Here is a 6,797-nt window from a genome sequence, read left to right as displayed (position 1 = left end):
TGGCTGCAATCACCATCTGCAGTGATTTTGGAGCCCAAGAAAATAAAGTCTGACACTGTTTCCACTGTCTTCCCATCTATTTCCCATGAGGTGATGGGACCAGATGCCATAATCTTAGTTTTCTGAATGTTGAACTTTAAGCCAACTTTTTCACTCTCCTCTTTCACTTTCATCAAGAGGCTTTTTAGTTCCTCTTCACTCTCTGCCACAAGGGTGGTGTCATCTACATATCTGAGGTTATTGATATTTCTCCCAGCAATCTTGATTTCAGCTTGTGTTTCTTCCAGCCCAGCGTTTCTCATGATGTACTCTGCATATAAGTTAAATAAGCAGGGTGACAATATACAGCCTTGACATACTCCTTTTCCTATTTGGAACCAGTCTGTTGGTCCATATCAAGTTCTAACTGTTGCTTCCTGACCTGCATACAGGTTTCTCAAGAGGCAGGTCAGGTGGTCTGGTATTCCCATCTCCCTCAGAATTTTCCACAGTTTATTGTGATCCACACAGTCGAAGGCTTTGGCGTAGTCAATAAAGCAGAAATAGATGTTTTTCTGGAACTCTCTTGGTTTTTCGATGATCCAGCAGATATTGGCAATTTGGTCTCTGGTTCCTCTGCCTTTTCTAAAACCAACTTGAACATCTGGAAGTTCTCAGCTCATGTATTGCTGAAGCCTGGCTTGGAGAACTTTGAGCATTACTTTACTAGCGTGTGAGATGAGTGCAATTGTGCAGTAGTTTGAGCATTCTTTGGGATTGCCTTTCTTAGGGATTGGAATGAAAACTGACCTTTTCCAGTCCTGTGGCCACTGCTGAGTTTTCCAAATTTGCTGGCATATTGAGTGCAGCATGATAGGTAGATGGTGACTATTCTTTTAAAATTTTTTTGAAATAGAGAATGCTTCATGATTTGCACGTCATCATTGCATAGGGGTCATGCTACTCCTCTCTGTATTGTTCCAATGTTAGTCTCCATGCTGCTAAGTGAACACTGGTGCCTATTCTTGCAAGACACTACTCTGTGTGTGTGTGTGTGTGTGTGTGTGTGTGTGTGTGTGTGTGTTTGTGCATGTGATTTGATAGACTTGAAGGAACAGCGGCAATGTAGGTAGTACAGACAGGAAATTTTTGGTGAAAAAGTACCTATTAAAATCTAGAGAAGGAGAGATAGTCTCACATAAGACAGGTCAGAGAAGACTTCTTTGCAGAAGAGGTGCCTGAGCTACCTGAGTGTCTGAGATATGTTATTGGACATGGCAGCAGGATGCCTACCAGCTGACTGTGGATTGGCAGAATGCCTTAGAGCAGCTTTTAGAAAAGGCTGTTTTAGGCTGGGAGGGAGACCTGGGCTGCCAGTGTCCTGTGTCAAGGCTCGGCAGCCTCTCCATATGGAGAGTTTTGTTGGCATGCCACACTCTACATGGAACGTTTGTTTCACAGGTAATCCAGCCCCAGTAAAAGGGAGCAAGAGAGATGTATTTTGGGTGAGTTACATGCACTTAATGGATTTTCCTGCTCTGTTCTCTCCTTTCAAATGGCCTACATTCACTGAAATATAATGATTACCCATCCTATAAGCTTCTTACATTTAAAAATCTTTGGTATAAATTAAATTTACAAAATTGGACATGATACTACAGGCAATCTTCGTGTTTCTGTTACCCAGTCACAAAGTAAAGTCATGGCCACTTTACTTTCATATATATTCTCCCTGCCAGAGTATTTAAAACACTTGCCCCAAATCATTTCATTTCACCTGTAAATATTTGCATATATCTTTCTCAAAGATAAGAACTTAAAAAAGAGAACAATCTTAACATCACTATTACAAGGAAAAAATTAGAAAGTTTTTAGTATGATCAAATATCCAGTTAGTGCTCAAATTTCCATAAACTGTCTCTTATTTTTCCAGTTAGATCAGGATCTAAATCAGATTCACACATTACAAGGGGTTGATATTTCTTTTCATGTCTTCAGTTGATAGATTTCCCTGCCCTCTTTTTATTCCCTTGCAATTAGTTTGTTGACGAGATCATGTCCTACTTTCCAGATAGGAGTGCACCATGGTGGTCTCACCCACCTTGCTTCTTTGTTCCTTGTTGTTGTTTAGTCAATAAGTTGTGTCTGACTCTTGGCAACCCCATGGACTGCAGCATGCCAGGCGTCCCTGTCCTTCACTATCTCCTGGGCTTTGCTCAAACTCATCAGTGATGCCGTCCAGCCATCTCATCCTCTGTCACCCCCTTCTCCTCCTGCCTTCAATCTTTCCCAGCATCAAGAACTTTCCAATGAGTGGAAAAGTCCCCCCACTCCACCATACACTTTTAATTAGAGATTCTAATATGTTTTAAAATCTGACAAGGCTATCCTTTCTTACTTCTCTTTCTCTCTCTTTTTTTTTTCCTCACTGTTTTTTTAAAAAGATTATTTTCAGAATTTTCCCTCTTGACTATTTTTGCTTATCTGTTCTTTCAAATGAATTTTATAATACACTCACCTAGCTCCAGAAAGAAATTTAGTCATGTTTTATTGGATTATATTAAATTAAGTTTTGTGAATCAGTTTTGGGGAGACCTGAAATCTTTGATATTAAGTTTTCCTATCCAAGAATGTGGTATATCTTTCTATTTATGTGAGGTTATTTTTGTGTATTTTTGCATGGTTTTATAGTTTTTCTTCATAGAGGATTTGGATATTTCTTGTTAAATTTACGGTATGGCATTTAATGTTTTTTGGCTTTTACAAAGGGGGTTTTCTTTTCCAATATACAATGATTTTTATTTGAATATATGAAAACTTCATTTTTGTAGATTGATTTTATAACCTATTTTACTAAAATTTTTTGTTTGTAGTAATTTTCTTTGGGTTCTTTTGAGTTATTTCTCTCTCATGTGCTCAGTCAAGCAAGTCGTGTCTAACTCTTTGCTATTCCATGAACTGTAGCCCACCAGGCTCCTCTGTCCATGGAATTTTCCAGGTGAGGATATGGGGGTGGGTTGCCATTTCCTCCTCCAGGGGATCTTCCTGACCCAGGGATCAAACACTTGTTTCCTGCCTGCATCTCCTGCATTGGCAGGCAGATTCTTTACTACTGGGAAGACAGTGGTAGCAACACCTGGGAAGCCCTGTGTAATCTAGAGGTATACTTATGTAATTCTTAGATCTAGTAATATGATGAGTAATACCGATGGATTTTAGAATATTGAATCTACTTGGCTTGGTCATGATGAATATTTTAATGTGCTGTTGGATTCTATTTACTAATTATTTAATGTTTTTTATTGATATTTAGAAGTGACTGCTGTCTATAGTTGCCTTTCATTAATGCAATCTTTTCAGATTGAAGTTACATTCACTTCATAAAATAACTTTTAGAAAAAGAATTTCCCTGAGAAACAATCTGGACCTGGTACATTTTCATGGGAAAGCTCTTTTTTATACTTTTTCTATTTCCTCTGTGGTATTTTATACATTTAGACTTTCTGTCTCCACTGAGGTTGATTTTGACAAGTTGTATTTGTCTATAAAATTATCTGCTTTATTATTCCAAATTTATTTGCAAAGAACTGTACAAAGTAAATTCTTATCATTAAAAAAGTGTGCAGTTTTGATGATTATTTCCTACTTTTTATTTTATGTATATGGTACACCCCCTTACCCCTGCTTTTTTTCCCACACAATTATGTTAGCTAATGGGCTCTTTTATTGTGTCCTTTTGTCAAATAATTAACTTTTAAATGTATTTATTAGTCCTATGTTTTCTGTTTCTAACTCATATCTTTTTTTTTTCTTTTCCATTATGGTTTATTACAGAATATTGAGTATGGTTCCCTGTGCTATATACAGCAGGACCTTGTTGTTCCTCCATTCTACATATAACCGTCTGCACCTACCAACCTCACACTGCTACTCCATCCCTCCCCCACCCCCTCCCCCTTTCCAACCACAAATCTGTTCTTTATATCTGTCTCTGTTTTGTAAATAAGTTCATCTGTATCGTATTTTCAATTCCACATATAAGTGATATCATCTGGTATTTGTCTTTCTCTTTCTGGCTTACTTGAATTAGTTTGATAATCTCTAGGTTCATCTGTGTTGCTGCCTATGACATTATTTCATTCTTTTTGATGACCGATTAATCTTCTATTGTATACACATACCACATCTTCTTTATCATTCCTCCTTTCCAGACATCTTCCTACCCTATCCCAATGGTAAGTGTTCTAATATTTATCTCTTTTGTTTAGTTTTGCAAGTTCTCAAACATCACACAAATGGGATTATACAGTTTGTCCTGTTTTGTGCCTGACCTTTTGTTCTTAATATATTTTTGAGACTCATACATGTTCTTGAGTATACTCAAAATAGATTGTTTAAAAGTTTCTGAGTAGCATTCCATGTTAGTTTTACCATAGTTTTTGTATTCGTTTGTTGGTGATTTTGGCTTGACCAGCTTGGGGCTATAAAGAAAAGCTACTATAAATATTTTTGCACAAGTCTTTTTTGTGGACACATGGTTTCACTTTTCTTGGATGAATACCTAGAAGTAGAATAGCTGGCTCATAGGGTAAGTGTCTGCTAAACTGTATAAAAAAAAGACAATTTTGTTTCTGAGTATTTAGCCTAAGGAAATGAAAACATTAATCAAAAAGATATTTGCATGGTGCCCATAGTTAATAGCACTGTATTGTTTATTTGAAAGTTGCTAAGAGAGCACACCTTAAAAGTTTTCATCATAAGAAAAAATATTATAGCCAAGGTGACAGATGTTAGCCAGATTTATTGTGGTGATCACTTAGCAATACACACAAATACCAAGTCTTTATGTTGTACTCTAGAAACTAATATAATGTTATGTCTATTATACCTCAAGGGAGAAAATGAAAAAGTGAAAACTTTTAAAATAAAAAAACAGGCAACTATTTTTCCAAAGGGTTGCACCATTAACCATCCACCAACATAAGAATGTTCCAGGTGTTCTGAATCCTCTTAGACAGTATTATCAATCTTTTAAAATTTAGCCATTCTAGTGGATGTAGAGTGATATCTCATTATGGTTTTAATTTTAATTTCTTTGATGAATAACGTTGAGGGTCTTTCCATGTGCTTATTAGCCATTTATATATCTTCTTTTGTGAAGTAATTTTTAAAGCATTTGCCCTTTTTATTGAGTTCTTAGTCTTTTTATGTTTGATTTATAGGTAACCTTTATATATGTTTGAGACAGGTTGTCAGATATATGCTTTGCAAATATTTTCTCTCAGTCTGTGACTTACTTTTTCTTTTCCTTAATTCTATCTTTTGATGAGTAGATGTTACTAATTTTGGTGAAGACTTATTTATTTTTTCATTTATATGTAATGCATTTTATGTCCTCTCTAGAAAAATTTTTCTTACTCCAACGTCATAAGAATATTCTCCTATGTTGTCTTCCAGTTTTGTTGCTTTAGTATTTACATTTAAGTCTACTTTCCATTTTGAATGAATTATTGTATGTAGTGGAGGTGTTTGTTTCTTTAGCAAACATATCCAGTTGTTTTATTCCTTGCAAGGGCTTTTCTTTCCCCAATGAACTGGCTTAGTGTCTTTATTGAAGATCAATTGTCTATCTATGTGTGGGTCTATTTTTATTTTCTCTAGTCTGTTTCATTGATCTGTATCCTGACATCCGTACTATACCACCTTGATTAAATGTTTTCAAACCAGGCAATGAAAGTCCTGTGACTTAAAAAAATAAACTTAATAAGACTGTTGTGGTTATTCCATACCATTTGCATTTCCATTTTAGAATCAGTCTGTCAATTTCTACAGGAAAACTTTCTGAGATTTTTGTGGTGGGGGATTTGTGTTAGTTCGATAGGGCTGCCATAACAGAATACCACAGACTGGGGGCTTAAACTATAGAAATTTATATTCTCACTGTTCTGCAGGCTGAAAATCCAAGATCAAAGCTTCAGCAGGTTTACTGTCTCCTTGGATTGCAGATGGCTGTCTTCATACTGTCTTCATATGATCTTTCCTCTGTGGAAGTGCAACCCTGGTGTCCTTTTATGTGTCCACATTTCCTCTTTGTATTAGTACACCAGTCAGATTGGATTAGGGCTCACACTGAGGACTTTATTTTAATCTAATCACCTCTCTAAAGGCCCTGTCTTTAGATATTGTCACCTTCTGAGGTGATTAAAGCTTCAATATACAGACTTTGAATGGGATACAATTCAGCTCATTAAAGGGTTGTATCATATCTACATATCAATTTTAAGATAATTGATATCTTAACAATACTGAGCCTTCCAATTCAAGAGCATGTTTTCTCTCTCCATATATCTTAGTCTTCTTTAATTTCCTAGAGATATTTTGTAGTTTTCAGTGTAAAGGGCTTGCATATATTTTGTTAAATTTACCTCTAAATATTGTCTGGTTTTGGGGTGCGATTATAAGTGGCATTTAAAATTTTTTTAACAGTTTGTGTTTAGTGTATAGAAATGTAGTTAGTTTATATATTGACCACACATTCTGAAATGTTGTTGAATTCCCTTATCACAGTAGACATTGTTGACTTTTTCCTGATCTTATAGGAAAAGCATTCCATGTTTGCCAATAAGTAGAGATCAGTTTTAGATGACTGGTGGCAGAGCTGTGGTTGAGAGACGGAGCTTTTTTGCTCCAGGTACTTGTTCTCATAGTTATCCTATACCATCCTCAGTGGCTATGAAAGGGTACCGTTCAGATTCCCAGGTTAAAGCTGACAGGTCTGGCAGCTGCATTCTGAAACCCATCATTTTGTGCAGATTCCA

At 36.1% G+C, this 6,797-nt stretch overlaps 1 non-coding gene across 1 annotated transcript; it reads right to left on the bottom strand.

The window, feature by feature from the left end:
* Window positions 1-887: 887 nt before the first annotated feature.
* LOC136176115 (U6 spliceosomal RNA) lies at window positions 888-992 on the bottom strand. The gene has a single exon (XR_010664494.1). It is a non-coding gene; the product is annotated as a U6 spliceosomal RNA (small nuclear RNA).
* Window positions 993-6,797: the final 5,805 nt, after the last annotated feature.

The sequence above is a fragment of the Muntiacus reevesi genome, chromosome 9, assembly GCF_963930625.1.
Source record: "Muntiacus reevesi chromosome 9, mMunRee1.1, whole genome shotgun sequence".
NCBI lineage: Eukaryota > Metazoa > Chordata > Mammalia > Artiodactyla > Cervidae > Muntiacus > Muntiacus reevesi.
This window is presented reverse-complemented; position numbering and strand designations above follow the sequence as displayed.